At 35.5% G+C, this 12198-nt stretch overlaps 1 long non-coding RNA gene across 1 annotated transcript in view; it reads left to right on the forward strand.

Annotated features, from left to right (window-relative positions):
* The window catches only part of LOC138691180 (uncharacterized), a 231559-nt gene that overhangs the window by 25925 nt on the left and 193436 nt on the right, over positions 1 to 12198 (forward strand). The window contains exon 2 of the long non-coding RNA XR_011329760.1: positions 6847 to 6953. This is a non-coding gene — a long non-coding RNA (uncharacterized lncRNA). The remainder of the gene's footprint in view (positions 1 to 6846; positions 6954 to 12198) is intronic.

A 12198-nucleotide genomic window follows, 5' to 3' on the forward strand; every position in this document is an offset into this window, starting at 1 on the left:
CCGGACTCATTTCAACGGCATTATCACCTTCATTTCATTCAGACGCTAAATAACCTAAATGTTGATACAGCGTCGTAAAATAACCCAATAAAATAAAATAAAATAAAAAAAGAATTCATTTATATTCTTATTCTTTATCAAAGGTATTTTTGTTATCGAACTAATAGACATACACTACTTAAATGTGAGTCCACTTAAGTATGTACTGTATTGTTGTCAACATATGTTTAAAACTCCATCCTTTTATAATTCTGCAGTGCTCGGGAAAAGTGACATCAGTCAGTTTCCACAAACCTTTTTTGATAATTTATTGACAACTAACACTGGTTTATGTCGATTTGATTTTTTTCTGTATGAATTATTGTAATGGGAGGAATACTTATGTATTTTTTTCCAAGCGAGCAGATGTTCCGTAAGTTGTCAATAAATTATCAAAAAAGGTTTGTGAAAACTGACTTGTGTCACTTTTCCCAAGCACTGCAGAATTTATAGTTTCTGAAAAATGGTGAATTTGCATAAAAATAGCAGAATAACAACATTATTTTAAAAAGTTTAATACTTTTTAGAAATTAAATATTTATTGATAAAATATGCCTTAGTTTGCTTAGATTTCTTGTATTTTCATCTTGTAAAAATTTCACTATGATACCTTCAGTAGTTCCTAATATTAAATAAGGAAATTAGAAATTGGCACATCTCGGGATAGAGCAGATAATCTACTCATTTCGTACACCTACCATGGTCACCAAGAATATATAAGCCCACATGATTTTTAAACGTTCCTAAAACGTGCACACCTCAGTTCAATTGCGGTTGTATTACAAACGAAGTTATCTTGTGGAAAAAGCTTCGAAGTGACATTTTGACGATTAAAGTTAAATTAAATTTGACCGGTTTTTCGTGCAAGTGCATGTTTCTTTCCCCTCAGATCAGGAATCCAGTTAGTGATAAAACAACGCCCTGGTTCTCTTGTCTCCGCTGTCATTCAAGCCGGCGTGCCTGTTTCTCCGACTCTCTGTCTTCGAAGTCGATACAGCAACCTATCAGTCAGTCAGCGACACGTTAACCCTCCCTCCTTCCCCCCTGCCTGCCGCGACAGCAGCGGTGTCGTTATATGGCGTGTCCTACGAATCTTTTACTTCACGTCACATATTGACGATTTTCAATATGGTGTATTTTGTTATTTCGACTTACGATGTCGTAACGACCAACACATCACAACAGTCTTGCAATGTGTTTGTACAGAGGGTTGAAAATAAGGGACAAAGAAAGAAAGAAAAACTTCCAGATATTTTTGTGGGGTGCCTCGTAGTGTATTAATAAATTTATTACAAAATTTCGATATTTTTAGCTTAAATAGTACCTAATTTATTTTATGAAACAGCATGTACGTATAAATAACACGAGGAACAATCTTTTGGTTGCATTGTTACCAGTATTTATTCTAACCTATAGTCGCAACGCTGTTATCCCGGCGTGACTTCCTCTTTGCTTACGTCTTAGGAAGTGAAGGCTCTATAAAGTCTCGGTACTGTCTTCCTCCGGCGAGTTTAGCGCTGGGACCTGAGGTATTCTTGCCATCGGTGCGGCGGGGTTGCAGGTAGATTCTTTTGTTGCTACAGCCAAGCCGAGCCGAGCGGAGTGGGAAGTATTAATCGTCCAAAAATATGCAGTCTTCAGTTTGTAGTAGTGTGTGAATATTTCATATACTAGTACATATTGTTTACCTAGGTCTATATGGTTTTGTTATTAATATATTAAATATATTGTTGCAGTTTTTGCTCAAACGTCTCCCTGATGTTAGCTATGTTAATATTATATGAATTACTCATGTTAAATATTTCACTGTTACAAGTCATTTTTAAGGAAACATGCTGTGGAAAAGTTTTTGGTTTTATTCTATTGGAATTTTAGAATATGTGTGATTGGTATCGTCAAAAACAGATTCCTATAATGTCATGCGAAAATCATGTGTTGGTAATATCTTAAAATACAAATCAAGTAGTTTTACTTCTCAAGTGAGTTCAGCAGTACAGTATATTTAAATTGATTACCCTAATTTAATTCAATTCTACTAATCACTAAATTTTATAGTACGATTCTTCTTTTCATTTATATTGTTGTAGTTGTATTATTATTTTTCTTTTTATTTATTTTGTTTTATTTATATTTCTGGTGGTGTGATGGCCTTAACTTCACCAGAATAAATAAATAAATAAATAAATAAATAAATAAATAAATGATCAAATTTTCTACAATACTTGTATCTCTATCCGCCAAAAACACGTTAGAAAACTAATAGGCATACTGCTCTCGTAAATTAGGCGAATGTTTTCAGTATGATTGCACTTCCTTCCAGACTGCCGCTGTCACTGTTCCCTCCTACTCCAGTACCGCGCTAGACTAGTCGGAACCGCATTCCTCCTCTCAGCACTAAACTGCTCAGAGGATGACAGTAGGTAGTATCGTTCGCCATTTTTGTTCTTTCGTTGCCGAGCTACCAGATCTATTTGCCACACCGTTAAACATTATCATGTCGTAGCTTCTATGATAATAAATCAAACGCAGTGTAATTCAGAAAATAATTGAGCGGAAAATAACGTCCTCGTGTACTTTCTTCGAACGCCAACGAAAGAGCCAAAATGGCGGGCGATTATATTAAGTATTTATCGAGCCTTAGGAAATCCATCATCAGCGAATCACAAGACGCACACGTTTAAATATAGCCGACCTGCAACGTAATTGCCTGCCGGAAATGAGCGACGGGACTATAATTTGGGTGTGCTGATTTCATACCTGAAGCAAGTTTTTCTCTGTAAGCTATAGTTCTTTGCAATTCAACATTTTGATTTTTCACCTTAATCTTAGCTTTTTAGAATGCAATTCAATATTTTAAACATGGATGCCAACTTGGACACCACTTTGGCGGAGATATTCTTTATTTATTCACAAAAAATGTAGATATATCAGAATATGCATTGCAGTTTGAAAATATGACCAAATAAAAGCAGTTGTTTGGTTTGTTAAACATACACTATGTCTAATACAGTCAAATCTTAGTGTAATTCTTTTTTCTTGAAAATAACATGCAAGCTGCTCTACATACGGACGGCAGGTAATGCAAGGAAATGGATATAGATGACATGAAAAAATGAAATAGGTTCTATTCAGCCAGAATTTGCGCTTATACTTTTCTGTTTGTGGACTTGCTCACTGAAATCTCGTTTGATACCCCAGCAGTACTCTGCCATCCATCATATGCTTGTTCCATCGTCCTTTCTCTTCCATCGTCTTTAGGTCTTAATGGAAGCTCTGTCCCTATATACCACCAACAGCTCCAAGGTTCTTGGGAAATTGATCAGGGCGACTGTTCAAGAACGGGATCTTTGCACTCATGTTGCACCCCAAGATCGCAGAAAACCAATTACATTCTTCGAACCACAAGCTCATACTCGTCTACCTTAATGTTCGGTAGCCTACCGAGAATTTTTTTTATAACTGCCACAAAAAAAACAGTCATATAGCATTCTTCTTGTCATTCATCTTCCTGACAAATTCCTCGTCACGTACAAAGACATGAATTTGAAGTCCATACAACATATCTGCAGGAAAAGCAGAAACTGAATATTGAAAACAATTACCATCAATACTCAGTACCTTGAACTGCTTCATCAAGTCAATGTTGATGTGAAGTGAGAGAAATATAATCCTATCTCGGATGACAATTTGTTCATTCACAGTGTTTAGCATCCTTGCTTCCAGAGTGTCATGGATGGGTTTCTACAATTTCTTCATGCACCTTATCACAAGCGTGCTGATCTTCCTCACTATGTTCACCTCCTTTCATATTCAAGAGAGTCTAAACTATTAAAATCTGGAACAGGGAGTTCCTCAGAGTTTACATCTAATCGAAAAAGCCATGATCTCTTTTTAAAAACTGAAAAATATGCTTTTTGTTAATCAGAATTTTTTTTACATTAGAAACTGTAAAGATAAAGAAAAATAATGTTTGTCATCATCATTATCTAGATAGGCCAAGTTGATCTGTTTCGTCTCAGAAGACATCCTCCCATCCCCTGCGAGGGGTTTATATCTCATTTCTCATTTTGCCGGTATATTATCCATCATTCTGAGTATATGGTCATGCCAATTTTGTTTATTATTCATGATTTTGTAATTTAAATTATATATATTCAGCTGATTTCGTATTTCTTCACTTCTCATATGGTCTGTGAGGGAGTATCCAGCCACATATCTAAAAAAACTTCATTTCTGCAGTTTCTATAATTATTCTATCCTTTCTATTCATTGTCCAGTTCTCCGAGCCATAAGTCAAAATTGGTACTGCCATAGTTTTGTAGAATTTAAGCATTGTTTCTTTCTGTGTTTTATTTTTTAAAGTTCTCTTGATAGTTCCACATATAGTTTGGAATTTATGAACTTTGTTTTTCAGGTCTTCTTCGTAATTGAATGTAACTTCGCAGCCTAAATAATTAAAATGTGGTACCTGTTTACAATTTTATCATCTATCAATATTTTAGACCTTCTCAGATATTTTCCCTGTGATGCCATAACTTTCGTTTTAGTTGCCGAGATTGTTAAATTATATGTTTTCATTGTTTTTTCCAATTGAAATGTGGCTAGTTGTAAACTATTCTCATTTTCTGCAAAAACAACCTGATCGTCGGCGAACAGTATTGTATTCAAAGTTGTTGCATTGATTTTAAAATTATATCTTAGCTGATTTTGTCATTCGTCAATCGCTGCGTCCATATAAATATTAAAAAGTGTCGGCGGCATAGGGCAGCCCTGTCTTACTCCTAAATTAACTAATTCATTTTTATTATTTTCTGTGAAACCTTTATCAATGCTGATGGATGTTCTTTCATACATGTTTTTAATAATTGAAATAACATGTCTGGGATATCCTTGAATTAGCATTAAATTCCACAGTTTTCTACGATTTACTTTAAATAATATTTGTAAAACATAATTAATGTTTGTTTAGGTTAAATTTAAGCGTTGTTGTCCGCCTATTTTTTTAGTTGGTTATTTAACGACGAAGTATCAAATACGAGGTTATTTAGCGTCGATGAGATTGATGATAGCGAGATGGTATTTGGCGAGATGAGGCCGAGGATTCGCCATAGATTACCTGACATTCACCTTACGGTTGGGGAAAACCTCAGAAAAAAACCCAACCAGGTAATCAGCCCAAGCGGGAATCGAACCCGCGCCCGAACGCAAGAGAAAATGAGGAAAAATGTGTTCTCCAGTGTAATTAATGGCTTATGACTGTAGTGTGATACTATACTAATAAAGCAGCAATAAAAAGTAGATGATGTTTTCAGCGTTTATCTTACTTCCAACAAGGTGATACTGGAGGGAAGGCGATACGTGGTATCTTACGGTACAGAAAATAAATCAGTGAAACATGGATAATAATGAAAACATGCCATAGAATAGTTCACTTTCTACATTAAATAATGATGTAGAGGTACTTATTGGGCGACACATGGAAAATTTTCAGCCCATATAGGTAGGAGCTTTGTTCATCTGTGCCGAAATGAGTTGAATGCTGATTGTGTTGCCAGCTGACCTTCTTCGTTAATCCTCCATACCACGCATTCCTTTCCATTAATCAAATTAATCTGGATGGTCTCCTGTACTTGACAGATCTATCTGAATTGTTTCTTCAGGAAAAGAAGAATCTCTTATGAATATATCTATGAAACGTCTAGAATCCACTTGCACTGCCATTTAACAATATTTGGACAAACCATGAGAAACACCCGCTGTGGCAGATGATTGATTCGGTATCACGCAAACACAAGTAGTGTTCTGTTTCTCGAGACGCAAATGAGAATGAAGGGGAATGTGAAGAGTGTTAATGGAACGGCGAGGAAAATCCAGAGAACCCCCCCAAAAAACTCTCACAACCTTGGCTTGTTTACCACAAATAGGCTATAATTTTGCCATCTTCAGTATTTTAACTCTGATCGTAGGTTGTCGTAAATCAGTTCTTTGCCAACTGAGCTATCAAGATGGTTAAAACTGATGCAGATATAGTTCTTAACAGTACATTTTTAATTACATTTTGGTTTTCCAGATTAACGAACTGAGAAAATTGATCGCACTTCAAAGCAAAGGAGGATAAAGTTGCCTATTTCAGTGATACCCCTAATTCCGTGATACATTTTTAAAATTGAATGTCAGTCGAAGCTTTGCCGTTTGGCTATATAGCAAGGATGTTAAGTCGCCTGTATTACGTGCTCATACTACAAGCAATACAAATCCAACAAGGTTCACTTTTCAGCAAGATAAAGTGCAATCATAGCTCTAAAGGAAATGTTTTGCAGGTTCTTGAGAGCACACAGTGCAGGCGCTTTGACATTCCTGGACTATAGCGACAGACATCTTTTTTGAAAGAGTGCATCTTTCGCCTACTTTTGAGACATCGGTGAACTTCCTAGCAAGATACCCAACCCCGTGACATTCAGTGAAAAAAACATATCACGGAATTAGGCAACTTTCCCGACCTTATTGCTTTCCGCGGACAACCCAGTCTTCCGGGCGTTTAAATGTTGTATTCGCTTTAAAAAAATTTAGATCGAAATACTGATAGTTTCCGAGAAAACTGGTACAGAAATGAAAAGTCGCAAAGGGATTTTCAATTCATCATGATTTGACTTGTCGCCTATGAAAATATTTTGATTTGTTTCCCTTATGTTCAAAGTCAGACATGGAATTACACACTTTCGCGGTGATTAAATTGTGACAGTGTGTTAGGGTTTTGTGACCATGTATGCAAATTTAATGTTTTCAACATTTTGTAACTATTTACAGATTCCATCGTCAACAGTAATGTCGCTCGAGACCTGGAAGGTTCACCTTTTGATCCAGCCAGGAGGAGAGCTCTGCACAGGATTCACCATTATTGATGGAATTCGGAGGTAAGCTCTATCAGAACGTGAATTCTTGGCTGCAAATGCTGTGTGGTGACGCATCTCCATATGCTATCGTGTAATAAAAATGTAAGTTAGAGTCAAAGACTGAGAATCTCTCGAGGAAAATCGCAGTTTTTCTGAAAGTAGCTATATCTCCACTTCGAGCTCGCTTGTTCACTGTAATGCACGTAATTATAAACATATAATTTATAATGTAAACATTTATACTTAATTGCCGTCTGAGAGAAATGACATCATCCTGTAGCTGTCTCGGTTGTCATTCCTTGTTTGGTCTTTCTACTGGCTAAAGTTGAATACTGCGCTTGATCGTTTCTGCAATGCGCATGCGTAGGTAGGCCCATAAAAGTACTGAATTAAGAGGTGAGGACGATATTTTTTGGTGAAAAATGAGTAAATTAAAAAAAAAAAAATTCTTTAGAACACTCTGTGATATGTATGGAATGCATTGTATAACATTTTGTGGGTATTCGTGCCCTTAGCGGATGTTGAGACTTCATTTTTAAACTTCCTGCGCTATGGATTTTTAAATCACACGTCCCCTTTTATTATTGTTTCCGGTAAATTAAATTAAAAAAAAAATTTTTTTCTTTAAAATACCCTTTGACATGTGTGGAATGCATTGCATAACATTTTGTGCGTATTTGTGCCCTTATCAGATGTTGAGACGCCATTTTTAAACTTCCTGCGCTATGGATTTTAAATCGCACGCCCCCTTTATCGTTGTTTCCGGTAACTTCATTTTTATGCTTCATTGCCAGACAAAAATGGATATAATTTCTGAACTATTGAAGATACATGCATGAAATATAGAACACAAATTCTTTAGACTATTACGAAACGTTTCCCTGTAACAGAATTTTGTTAATTGATTTCATTTTTAAAACATGTCAGTTTGTTTGCGAAAAAGGAAACCGAAAAAGTGTTACTAAAATTTAATAATTTATTTTACAAACGCAGGGACGAATATCAACAATTTTTTTACAAACAGTTTGTAGAACATGCTTTTGCAAGTACACTGCAAAAACTGTTTGAATCTATCTTTAACCCTCAACTGGTATCTATGGGTCAATATAGACCCATATGGCTTGATATCGTAATGTACACTTAAAAAGCGATACCAGTTGAGGGTTAAAAATGGTTTAGATATATAGCTTTTAGTAAAATCCCTGCATTGGGTATTTTTTTTCAAATCTGAGCCCCCAAATATTTTTTTTCAAAATATTTACATTTACTTGAGTTGCTACAGCTATGAGCTCTAGACATACAAAAATTAATATTTTACACCAAATAGGAAAACAAGTTTAAAAAAATACCATCCTCTCCCCTTAATTAACGATAGCGCCATACATGTCAAGTATCATCTTTCTCATTTTCTTTGCGTTTTTATGTGATCGCTTTCCAATCTAAAACATAGCATAGTTCCAGCATTCTATAACTTATCTGACAGCATCTTGCAAACCTTTCTACATCGTGATAGCCTGAGCGTTCTGTGGATGATCTGAAAACATTTTGCAGCGTCATTTTAACATTAGTTATTTAAAGTACTGTACCTACTATGGCATTATTTAATGTCGATAAAGTGGGTAATACACAAATCATATTTGGCGAGATTGTCTCGAGGATTCGTCATGGGATAACGTCGCATTTTCTAGAATGTCGATAAATTCTAGGAAAGGGTTTGATTTGGTATTCCCTCAGAGTAGAAATACGAGTAATATGAGATTGTGCTCCATCTCGTATAACCGTTGAGTTCAAATTCTCAATCTCTCATGGAAGTGAACTGATACTCTTGAACTATAGGTAATAGTGCGGTTTATAAATTCAAGGATATGTTGTAAAGCAGCATCTACACCAGTGATGTCAACTGATGCCCATAGGAGCAAGCGCGCGCTTTAGAGCCCAGGAGAGCCTGAGCGCTTTACAGCGGAAAGGAAAGAGACAGACGAAAGAGGTAGTATATGTCGCTTGGTCGAGCTATATTCAGGGATGGCCAGCACTGATTCAATGGTTAAACGGAAGAGAATTTATTAAAACTGTATCCATGTTAATTTTTAGATTTGCCTGAGAAGTATAAGTGCATTATAAGAATGTAAGTTTTAATTTTAATGTTCATTTTTTACAAGTTTGCTTTTTTATTCAAAAGGAATATTTTCTCAACCTTTTTACAGAAAAGTGAAATTTTCAGATATGTTTGTTTAGTAGCCTTACAGGTACCAAAACAATGTTTTCCTAAATCTAATATATCGTAAATACGTATTACTGAAGATAGTGTATTAAATAAAATGTTTGAAAATATTCGCATGAAAAATGTTTGTAAGGAAATGAATTAACAAAGCAAGTACTGTTACATCACTAACGAAAGATATGTGTCTATGTGTTGGTAAAACGTCAGCTCTATACCTTCAGCAGATTTCGAGATAATTTAATATTCTGATAACAGAAAGTTGCGCACCAATATCACCTAAAAGCATAATACGATAAGAGTTTTATTATGTAGTATTAGTTACAGTTAAAACATATACCTAGACAACTTTGCTTCGTACTATAATATTGTTTTGATTACTTTTATAAGGCTAAAGATACCATCAATATCAATTTCAACTTATCATGTCATATTCAGTGTCTTTCTATGGGATAACACTTTCTTTATGAATGATGTGTTTAATTCACTTAGTACAGTATAGTTGTAGTTATTATGGAATTTGTGTGAATATTCCTTCTTTACTCTTTATTATGTTATTAACGTTTAAAACAGAACTGCAATATTAGGCTAAGAAATAGGTGTTAGTGCTTTTGTTTTACAGACAATATAGAAAATAACAAACAGAAAGAAGCCATATAAAAAACGACATAAAATTTCACGTTGCGTTTGAAGTTTGTGCACCACTGTTTTCTTAATCCAAAAGGCTGCTTCTTCCTTCTAGCATACCTAGCGCTTAATGCCCGCGCACGACGTCAAGGTCAGAAAAATGCGCTTGCTTTGACATCACTGATCTACACGTTTGAACTATTCATGCGTGTGCGCATACAATATGGAGAGAATATTGAAAGACGTAAGTTGAAAACGCACGTTCAGTTAAGACTCAAGCAGATTTTGTGTATATGTGGTGTCTAGTTTTGAACGTCATCGTTCGTCAGTAGATGTGTATATATATATATATATATATATATATATATATATATATATATATTTATATTTATATATATATATATATATATATATATATATATATATACTGAAAGGTGTTTTAATTTCGAAACATTAAAGCCGAAATGTTCTGTATATGTATGTTTTGCCAAGTCTCTTTGCACTTTCAGTCCTAATGTATTTGCAAAATGTAGGAGTAGTAATAATATTAAGTGATGCAGGGAAACATTATCCAACAGCTATTGATGTATAATCAATGCAAAATCAATTAATTATTTAACATATCCTGCTGCAGTATGCGTAACGGCTACGGCGAAAAGCTTTAACGTTACATAGAGGTCACTGTCATGGGTACCAATCCTGGCTGTAGTCATTGTGATTTCTAGTGTTGTTTTATAATTAAGATGAAGACTGGTGTCATGCTCACCACACGTCACAAAAGTTCCGTCTTGTGTCTTTAATTCGGTTAGTAAAAGCTCACAAATTGGATGGAAGTATAGAGGCATAGAGATGCTTATCGCACTGGAAATGGAGAATCCCTAAGCACTTCAGTCCAAGTAGGTGTTTTTACACCCATGATGGAATAAGTTGCGTGCCGATCATTCTGCCAGGCTGTTTCATCTTTGCCCACACCATGCATTGCTCTAAAGCCATCAAATACATTTACCATACTACTCGGGGCAGTCTACCTATCTCGCAGACCTACAGTGAATAACAGAATTTTTCGGACACTTAATATTCCAAATGTGTATGTTACTAAACATGTTTGCAAAAACGCAGAAATTACGCTTGCGGTTACGTCAAATAAAACAATTTGCATAATATGGACATAAAAAGAGCTTGCTAATGAAATGTTATGTTAATATATTTATATAAAAATAAACAAATATACAATTTACTGTGTAACAAAAATATTCGGACAGTCCTGTTGGTCCTATTCTGTACACCCCTGTTGATCACTTACATTACAAAGTAGGTGGAAGTACCGAGTTTCAATAATATGCGAGACTACTTAGTCTTACTTGTGCTGTCGTTTCAGCAAGGCGGAACACAAAATGGGGCGTAAAGGTAAGCAAACAACATTTAATCAGAGGCGTTTAGTGATATTCCATCACGAAAAAGGGAAAACCATTCGAAATATTGCAGATTTACTTCAGATGAAGAGAAGTACAGTGTCTGACATAATTCTCAGATATAAAAACGATGACAAATATAGCTGAGAAAGCAAACAGGTCGCCGAAAAGTCCTCACAGACAGAGAATATTCTCTTATTATCAGACAGATAAAAAAGAACCCTTGTATAAGTGCCCCGAAGTTAGCTTCTGAAATTGAATCGGCTAGGGGTAAAAAAGTGCATGCCCAAACAATTAAGAGGGCAATACATAAACGGGGCTACAACGGAAGAATAGCACGAAAAAAGCCTTATGTTTGTGAAAGGAACAGACGTAAACGACTTCAGTTTGCTAAGGAATATGAAAATAAAGGCGAAGATTGGTGGGAAAAGGCTCTTTTTTCTGATGAGAGCAAATTCAATGTTTTTGGCAGCGATGGTAGACAAATGGTCTGGAGAAAGCCTAAGGAGGAAATGAAAACCAAGAATTTACGAGCTACTGTTAAAAACGGTAGAGGAAATATGATGATATGGGGGTGCATGTCAGCTTCTGGGGTTGGTGAATTGGTGTTCATCGAGGATATCATGAAGAAGGAAGACTATCTACACCTCCTGCAACATAATTTAGTGAAAAGCGCAGAAAAGCTTGTAATTGAAAAGGAATTTATGTTTTACCAGAACAACGATCCCAAGCATAACTCCTATATTGTACAAGAATTTCTGCACTACGAATGCCCTAAAGTGCTTCATCCTCCTCCACAATCGCCGGATTTGAACCCTATTGAACATTTGTGGGGAGAACTTGACAGGACGGTTGGATCAAGGCCTATTTCTTCTGAAGAAGCCTTAGAAGCCTTCAAGAAGAATGGGAGAAAATTTCTATAGACATAACAAAAAAATTAGTACATAGCATGTCATGCCGTCTGAAAGAGGTTATTAAACAGAAGGGTGGTCCTACAAGGTACTAATAA

This window comes from Periplaneta americana, chromosome 16, assembly GCF_040183065.1.
Source record: "Periplaneta americana isolate PAMFEO1 chromosome 16, P.americana_PAMFEO1_priV1, whole genome shotgun sequence".
NCBI lineage: Eukaryota > Metazoa > Arthropoda > Insecta > Blattodea > Blattidae > Periplaneta > Periplaneta americana.